This window comes from Schistocerca cancellata, chromosome 5 (assembly GCF_023864275.1).
Source record: "Schistocerca cancellata isolate TAMUIC-IGC-003103 chromosome 5, iqSchCanc2.1, whole genome shotgun sequence".
Taxonomy (NCBI): Eukaryota; Metazoa; Arthropoda; class Insecta; order Orthoptera; family Acrididae; genus Schistocerca; species Schistocerca cancellata.
The window spans coordinates 30,810,780-30,821,020 of record NC_064630.1 but is presented as its reverse complement, the minus strand read 5'-3'; positions in this window follow the sequence as shown (position 1 = coordinate 30,821,020).

Genomic DNA, 10,241 nt, shown 5'->3' with positions numbered 1-10,241 from the left:
ATGGAGCTCCGTATGCCACGGCAAACTGGCTGACACTGACGGCGGCGGTGCACAAATGCTGCGCAGCTAGCGCCATTCGACGGCCAACACCGCGGTTCCTGGTGTGTCCGCTGTGCCGTGCATGTGATCATTGCTTGTACAGCCCTCTCGCAGTGTCCGGAGCAAGTATGGTGGGTCTGACACACCGGTGTCAATGTATTCTTTTTTCCATTTCCAGGAGTGTATTAGATTAGATTAGATTCAGTTTTACTTCCATAGACTAAAATTGAGATGATTGTTGTGGGTGTGGAACATGTCAAAAAGTATAACATAAAAAACATAAAACATTTGAATATAATACTTACTACCCAGGTCATTTGTCAGGAGATTGTCACAATAGGTGATTACATTACAGTAAACTGCAACTGCTAATATTTACAGAATTAATATGCTGCCAGAATGAAACATTGTTATGCACTGTTAATAAATTTATCATACACAAAATACCTAATCTTGACTGTTGTGACCAAGTGCTGTCTATCTGTAGCTTTGAAGTGTTTTGTGTCAGTTGTTCAAACACTGCTTCTAATCGAGCATTATGTTCCTCAAGCAAAGTTCCCACGATGACTATATCATCTAAATATATGAAAACTTGGTTACTCTGTATCCCTGTCAATACAGTGTTCATCAGTCTTTGGAATGTGGATAGTGCAGTCTTCAGTCCCATGGCCATTTTATTATATTCAAAGTGACCTGTGGGCATGGTAAACATGGTTTTCTCACGATCTTTTTTGTCAATAAGCACTTGGTAGTATCCTTTTGTCAGGTCCAACACGAAAAAGTATTTTGCTTTTCCTAAGCTGTCTAGTATTTTGTCAATACATTTAACTTTCTGTAGTCAACTACCACTCTCCACGTTTGTTGTCCACTCACATCCAATTTCTTTGGCAACATTATTAAAGGAAAGTTATAAGGATTGTTACTAGGGGATATTATACTGTCTGCTAACATACATTTTTGGACAGTTACAGTATGGGCAGCTTGTGGGAGTGAGAGTTGAGTTGCATGTAATAAAGAGAGCAAAAATGCTTCCATGCCAAAATTTTTGAGAAATTTTTTAAATATTCTGAAGAAGATAGAATGAGTCTGCTCATATCCCAGTTTTCAGTCAGAGTTTTTTAAGCAGTGGCTTATGTGCCCTTTTTGTGCTCCGATAGGAGCATTTTTGTGCTGCTCTTTAGCATGCAGCACTCCCAAGGTTACACCTCCCAAATGTCCTATGGTAAGGCTTACTTTCCTCCTGCTCTTGCATCTGGATGATAGCGCATCTTCAGAGTATTCATAAAAATGGTAGTGTGTACCATTTGTTCATTTTTAAATGTGGGAAAATGACTTGGCTTATGATTACAACTCCCTAACCTTTGGAGAATCTCACATTTCCATGCCAATTAATTGATTTTACTACACTCACCATTACTAGGTCTAACACTTATTATTTTTCCCAACAAAGCTGCTCTCTGTCAGCTGCTGTGGGCTGTAGATGTATTCACCATCTGCCCACAACTGCTACTGGAGATTGCTGGTGCTGAATCGAAGTTGCCTGCTGCCTGCACCGACATACTCTTAGGTGCTGTCCTGTCATAGACAGCTAAAGTGCACCAGAAAAAACAAGATTTCTGCCGAAGCAAGATGGTTCTCACCCTCACAGACTTTCCAGCGAACTCTGTCATCCCACGAATCCCGACTACTCAGTAGTTTTCAGTTCTCTTCTAGTGACATTCTGTACGTGTTAGTCATCATAATGAAGTGTCCCGTCACTACACAGCCACAATGACATACCCCACCAAATGCGGTACCCTCTTGATTCACATAACATGGGCAGTCTTCAGTAACCCACAAAGCCTGCCGTTGTATCTGCATGTAGTAAAACATGGTAATCTTTCTTCAGATATATTCAAAATGGATTAATATTCTTCAAATGGCTTCTTTCATTGGTGTAAATTACTGTGTTAATCAGCTCAGTGAAGTGTACAAAGGGATTATTTAGTCTGCCTAGTCAAGAAGGGACTGCCTTTAAAATTTCATAGTGATTGTCACCATTGTGCAAAAATTGCTTTCCCTCCTCCCCCTCCCCCCACATTGTATCGCATTTACTTTGTTGGTTGAAAAGGTTCACTTGTAGCTGCAGGAGGGTGGACTATAAAACAAAAATGCGGCCATCGAGAAGCATCTACATGAAAATCTCTGAGTCTACCAATTAGCATTTGCTGAGAAAAATATCTGTTGTAACTCACAGAATGTGATGCTTTCTGACAAATCACTACTTTTCACAGCAAATGATGGTATAATACAAGTATATGGGCTGCACAATGTCTGCTTCAACCCCAAATACATCCACAAGTCATGTCACAATGGCCATGTGACCTGGCAGTTTGGGGCTGGATGTGTTTCTGTGGATTTGAACTGCTCCACAAGATAATTGGCCAACTTAATGAGCCTGGTGTGCTCAAAGTATGGATAATGTTATGATCCCATCATATGACAACTATACTCTGAGAAATTAATCCAACCAACTGGACAGTCTTCTATACACATGTCAACTATGGTGCAGGAATGGTTTGCATAACAAAATAAGATCTCTCTCCTCAACAGAACCCCTGTACAAGACCACAGCCCCAGTAAAAAGGTATGGGTGGAGACAAAACAAACTGTCTGGGATAACTGTCCTGGCACCAAACAAAGAATACACAATACCCATTGGAACATAGCTGTAGATGCCTGGACTGAGGTGGTGGGAAAAGAAAGATTTATTACTCACCTCAGACTCCGTTCTTCGCAGGATGCAGATGTCTTACAAGTGGAAGGTCTTAGGAGAGGATATTAAATGCTAAAGAAGCCTCATGATATGCCCTTCTCTGGGTCACAAAAAAATCTTATTATGTACTGTGAAGTGTTCATTACATTAATGCCATGGCTTCTGTAGTTTGAACAAATTAATGCAATAAAATGAAAAAAAAAATAACTGCCAAAACTGGGATTCCATCCAAATTCTGCTGTCACACATTTGCTCATCAGTCTGTCAACTATGCCACTAAGTGCCCTTTTCATATCTGTAACACCCCCCACGAACTATGGACCTTGTTGTTGGTGGGGTGACTTGCGTGTCTCGGACATACATACAGCCATCCCATAGCTGCAGCCACAATGTAGGAGTATCTGTTTAGAGGCCAGACAAATGTGTGGTTCCTGAAGAGGCAGGGGCAATATTCTGGATGATTGACTGATCCGGCCTTGTAACATCAACCAAAGTGACCTTGCTTTGCTGGTACTATGAATCACTGAAAGCAAGGGGAAACTAGCACATAATTTTTCCCCGAGGGCATGCAGCTCTATTGTATGATGATGGCTTCCTCTTGGGTAAAATATCCAGGAGGCAAAATAGTCCCCCATTTGGATCTCTGGGTGGGGACTACTCAGAAAGATGTTGTCATCAGGAGAAACAAAACTGGCATTCTATGTACCAGAGTGTGGAATGTTAGGGCTCTCAATCGGGCAGGTAAGTTAGAAAATTTACAAAGAGAAATGGATCAGTTGAAGTTAGATATAGTGGAAATTAGTGAAGTTCGGAGGCAGAACGAACAGGACCTGTGGTCAGGTGAATACAGGGTTACAAATACAAAGTCAAATAACACAGCAGTAGCTTTAAGAATGAATGAAAATATAGGAATGCAGATAAGCCACTATGAACAGCATATCAAATGCATTATTGTATCCAAGAAAGACACAAAGCCCACACCTACCACAGAAGTACATGTTTATATGCCAACTAGCTATTCAGATGATAAAGAGATTGAAGAAATGTATTATGAGGTATTAAAAATTATTCAGATAGTTTAGGGAGACAAAAATTCATTAGTTATGGGACACTGGAATTCGATAGTACGAAAAGGAAGAGAAGTAAAAGCAGTAGGTGAATATGCACTGGGGGTAAGGAATGAAAAAGGAAGCCGCCTAGTAGAATTTTGCACAGAGTGCAATTTAATCATCACCAACACTCTGTTTAAGAATCATAAAAGAATGTTGTTTACATGGAAGGGGCCTGGAGATGCCAGAAGGTTCCATATTGATTTTATAGTGGTAAGACAGAGATTTAGAAATCAGATTTTAAATTGTAAAATATTTCCAAGTGCAGATGTGGACTCTGATCACAATTTATTGGTCATGAACTGCAGATTAAAACTGAAGAAAAAGGTAGGAAATTAAGGAGGTGGGACCTGGATAAGTTGAAAGAACCAGAGGTCGCCAAGAGTTTGAGAGAGAGCATTAAGCAATGGTTGATTAGAACAGGGGAAGGAATACAGTAGAAAATGAATAGGTAGCTTTAAGAGATGAAACAGTGAAGGCAGCAGAGGACCAAATAAGTAAAAAGACAAGGCCTAGTAGAAATTCTTGGATAACACAAGATATATTGAATTTAATTGATGAAAGGAAAAAATATAAAAATGCACCAAATAACACAGGCAAAAGGGAATACAAACGTTTAAAAAATCAGATTGACAGGAAGTGCAATATGGTTAAGCAGGAATGGCTATATGACAAATGTAAGGATTTAGAAGAATATTTCATTGGGGGAAAGATAGGTACCACCTACAGGAACATTAAAGAGGCACCTGTGGAAAAGAGAAGCATCTGTATAAACATCAAGAGCTCATATGTGAAACCAGTCCTAAGAAAACAAGGGAAAACTGAAAGGTGGAAGAAGTATATAGAGGGCCTATACAAGGGAAACAAACTTGAAGGATATATTATAGAAAGGGATATAGAAGCAGATGGAGATGAGAAAGGGAGCTACGATACTGCGAGAAGAATCTGACAGAGCTGTAAAAGGTCTAAGTCAAAACAAGGTAGAAGGAGTAGACGATATTCCATCAGAACAACTGACAGCCTTGGGAGAGTCAGCCATGACAAAACTCTTCCATCTGGTGTGCAAGATATATGAGAGAGGCAAAATACCCTCACTTCAAGAAGAATGTAATAATTGCAATTCCAAATAAAGATGTTGCTGACAGTTGCAAAAATTATCAAACTATCAGTTTAATAAGGCATGGTTGCAAAATACTAACACAAATTCTGTACAGAAGGATGGAAAAACTGGTACAAGCCAACCTCAGGGAAGATCAGTTTGGACCCCACAGAAATGGAGAAACACACAAGGCATACTGACCCTACAACCAATCTCAGAAGATAGGTACAGAAAGACAAACCTATATTTATTTGTAGACTTACAGAAAGCTTTTGACAATGTTGACTAGACTGAAACACTCTCTTTGAAATTCTGAAGGTAGCAGGGGTAAAATACAGGGAGCAAAATGCTATTTACAAATTGTACAGAAACCAGACGGCAGTAAGAGGAGTTGAGGAAAATGAAAAGGTAGCAGTAGTTGAGGAGGGAGTGAGACAGAGTTGTAACCTATCCCCAATGTTATTCAATCTGTACAGGAATTAAAGTTCAGGGAAAAGAAATAAAAACTTTCAGGTTTGCTGATGAAATTGTAATTGTCAGAGACAGCAAAGGACTTGGAAGAGCAGCTGAATGGAATGGACAGCGTCTTCAAAGGAGGCTATAAGATGAAAATCAACAAAAGCAAAACAAGGTTAATGGAATGTAGTTGAATTACATTGTAGGAGGTGAGTTTTGCTATTTGGGCAGCAAAATAACAGATGATGGCCGAAGTAGAGAGGATATAAAATATAGATTGGCAATGGCAAGAAAAGTATTTCTGAAGAAGAAAAAGGAATACAGCCTTTAGTGTTGGGAATTCTTTTCTGAAGGTATTTGTCCAGAGTTAGCCATGTGTGGAAGTGAAACACTGACAATAAAGTTTAGACAAAAAGAGAAGAGAAGCTTTTGAAATGTAATGCTACAGAAGAAAATTGAAGAGTATATGGGTAGATCGCGTAGCTAATGAGAAGGTGCTGAATAGAATTGGGGAGACAAGAAATTTGTGCCGAAACTTGACTAAAGATTAGATTAGATTAGATTAGATTAATACTAGTTCCATGGATCATGAATACAATATTTCCTAATAATGTGGAACGAGTTAAATTTTCCAATACATGACATAATTAAGTTAATTTAACAACATACTTAAGTTAATATAACAACTTTTTCATTTTTTGTGTTTTTTATTTTTATTTTTATTCTTTAATTTTTTATTTATTTTTTTTTTAATTTATATCTAAAAATTCCTCTATGGAGTAGAAGGAGTTGTCATTCAGAAATTCTTTTAATTTCTTCTTAAATACTTGTTGGTTGTCCGCCCCAGTAGCTGAGTGGTCAGCGTGACGGATTGCCGTCCTCCGGGCCCGGGTTCGATTCCCGGCTGGGTCGGAGATTTTCTCCGCTCAGGGACTGGGTGTTGTGTTGTGTTCATCATCATTTCATCCCCATCCGGCGTGCAGGTCGCCCAATGTGGCGCCGAATGTAATAAGACCTGCGCCAAGGCGGCCGGACCTGCCCCGCGAGGGGCCTCCCGGCCAATGACGCCAAATGCTCATCATCATCATCTTGTTGGTTATCTGTCAGACTTTTGATACTATTTGGTAAGTGACCAAAGACTTTAGTGCCAGTATAATTCACCCCTTTCTGTGCCAAAGTTAGATTTAATCTTGAATAGTGAAGATCATCCTTTCTCCTAGTATTGTAGTTATGCACACTGCTATTACTTTTGAATTGGGTTTGGTTGTTAATAACAAATTTCATAAGAGAGTATATATACTGAGAAGCTACTGTGAATATCCCTAGATCCTTAAATAAGTGTCTGCAGAATGATCTTGGGTGGACTCCAGCTATTATTCTGATTACACGCTTTTGTGCAATAAATACTTTATTCCTCAGTGATGAATTACCCCAAAATATGATGCCATATGAAAGCAACGAGTGAAAATAGGCGTAGTAAGCTAATTTACTAAGATGTTTATCACCAAAATTTGCAATGACCCTTATTGCATAAGGAGCTGAACTCAAACGTGTCAGCAGATCATCAATGTGTTTCTTCCAATTTAATCTCTCATCAATGGACACACCTAAAAATTTGGAATATTCTACCTTAGCTATATGCTTCTGATTAAGGTCTATATTTATTAATGGTGTCATACCATTCACTGTACGGAACTGTATGTACTGTGTCTTATCAAAATTCAGTGAGAGTCCGTTTACAAGGAACCACTTAGTAATTTTCTGAAAGACAGTATTGACAATTTCATCAGTTAATTCTTGTTTGTCAGGTGTGATTACTATACTTGTATCATCAGCAAAGAGAACTAACTTTGCCTCTTCATGAATATAGAATGGCAAGTCATTAATATATATTAAGAACAGCAAAGGACCCAAGACTGACCCTTGTGGAACCCCATTCTTGATAGTTCCCCAGTTTGAGGAATGTGCTGATCTTTGCATATTATGAGAACTACTTATTTCAACTTTCTGCACTCTTCCAGTTAGGTACGAATTAAACCATTTGTGCACTGTCCCACTCATGCCACAATACTTGAGCTTGTCTAGCAGAATTTCATGATTTACACAATCAAAAGCCTTTGAGAGATCACAAAAAATCCCAATGGGTGGTGTTCGGTTATTCAGATCATTCAAAATTTGATTGGTGAAAGCATATATGGCATTTTCTGTTGAAAAACCGTTCTGGAAAACAAAATGACATTTTGTTAGTACTTCATTGTTACAGATATGTGAAGCTGCTCTTGAATATATTACTTTCTCAAAAATTTTGGATAAAGCTGTTAGAAGGGAGATTGGACGGTAATTGTTGACATCAGATCTATCCCCCTTTTTATGCAAAGGTATAACAATAGCATATTTCAGTCTATCAGGGAAAATGCCCTGTTCCAGAGAGCTATTACACAGGTGGCTGAGAATCTTACTTATCTGTTGAGAACAAGCTTTTAGTATTTTGCTGGAAATGCCATCAATTCCATGTGAGTTTTTGCTTTTAAGTAAGTTTATTATTTTCCTAATTTCAGAGGGAGAAGTGGGTGAGATTTCAATTGTATCAAATTGCATAGGTATAGCCTCTTCCATTAACAGCCTAGCTTCTTCTAATGAACACTTGGATCCTACTATATCCACAACATTTAGAAAATGATTATTAAAAATATTTTCAACTTCTGACTTTTTGTTCGTAAAGTTTTCATTCAATTTGATGGTAATACTGTCTTCCTGTGCTCTTGGTTGACCTGTTTCTCTTTTAATAATATTCCAAATTGTTTTAATTTTATTATCAGAGTTGCTGATTTCAGACATGATACACATACTTCTGGATTTCTTAATAACTTTTCTTAATATAACACAGTAGTTTTTATAATGTTTGATAGTTTCTGGGTCACTACTCTTTCTTGCTGTCAGATACATTTCCCTTTTCCGGTTATAAGATATTTTTATACCCTTAGTAAGCCATGGTTTGTTACAAGGTTTCTTACGAGTATATTTAACTATTTTCTTGGGGAAGCAGTTTTCAAATGCATTTACAAAAATGTCATGAAATAAATTATATTTTAAATTGGCATCAGGTTCACGGTACACCTCATCCCAGTCTAACTGCTGTAGGCTTTCCCTGAAATTTGCAATTGTTAAATCGTTGACTGAACGTACTACTTTGGAGGACTGTTTCGTATTGCTGAATGGAGCTACGTCATATATTGTAACTAGCTGTGCACCATGATCAGAAAGACCATTCTCAACAGGCTGAGCATTTATCTGGTTAAACTTATCTTGGTCTATAAAGAAGTTATCTATCAGTGAGCTGCTATCCTTTACCACCCGAGTAGGAAAATCAATAACGGGAGTCAAATTGAAAGAACCGAGTAATACTTCAAGGTCATTTTTCCTATTACCCTCTTTCAGAGAATCTACATTGAAGTCCCCACAAATAATAATTTGCTTCCCCCAGTCTGACAGATAGCACAACAAGGAGTCCAAATTTTTCAGAAATAGATGAAAATTTCCTGCTGGGGACCTATATACAGTTACAATTATAAATGTGCCTTTATTTAATTTAAGCTCACAGGCACATGCTTCTATATGTTTCTCTACACAAAACTTTTTTGTTTCTATACTTTTTGCACAATGATAACTTTTGACATATATGGCAACTCCTCCTTTCTCCATATTTTCTCTCATTACATGTGCAGAGAGCTTATATCCACTTACATTTACCTTATCCATATCAGTAACAATGTGATGCTCAGACAGGCATAGTATATCTATTTCATCCTCAGCTTCTAAATCTTCTAAACAAACCAGAAGCTCATCTATTTTATTCTTTAAACTCCCAATATTTTGATGAAATATACTTACATTATTTTTAATTATACTTTTATGAGAACCTTTCCTTATTCTAACATTTGCAGTACTCTCCTGTCTGAGTTTCTCATTGTGCTTAGGCCTAGTTGCTACACCAGTGGTCACATGGTGTTCAGAGAGGCAGATTATGTCAACTGGGTTGGGTGACTTTAATTCATCAATGCAATTACCTAGAACTGAGATACAACTTGGTGGAGATAAAATTTCTGGTGATTGGTGAAAATTTATAATTGACAGCTGTGATTGGTGATCCAATGTGCTAGAATTGTGCTGTTTAATTCCTTTCCTTAACTGAAGATTTGTTCCAATCCTGACCTCTCGTAGAACCACTGGTATTTTACCATTCATGGCAGTGCCTCCCCCCCTTAAATTTCCTGCTATTACCCCAGCCAGTTTCCCCTTCCCTTTCCTGTTGAGATGTAGGCCATGCCTGGTATAGTCCCACCTACTGAATCAACAGGAACCACACCAATATGAGCCCCCACACCTGATCCAAGAAGCCGTTCCAACTCCAAATTAACTCTCCCAACAGAAGAGTTCAAATGAGGCCGGTCATGGCGTCTCAGGACAGATACAAATTCAACATTGGTGTGTCTCGATGCCGACGCAATCTTTACCAGGTCATCAAAGAAGGGATCGGTTGATAAGACACATTTTGAGACATCAAGGATCACCTATTTAATAATGGAAGGAAGTGTTTGGGGTAAAAATCACAGAGGGAGACCAGAGATGAATACAGTAAGGAGATTCAGAAGGTTGTATGTTGCAATAGTTATTCAGAGATGATGAGACTTGCACAGGATATAGTAGCATGTAGAGCTGCGTCAAACCAGTCTTCAGACTGAAGACAACAACAACAACAACAGCAACTGCAACAATCCGATAA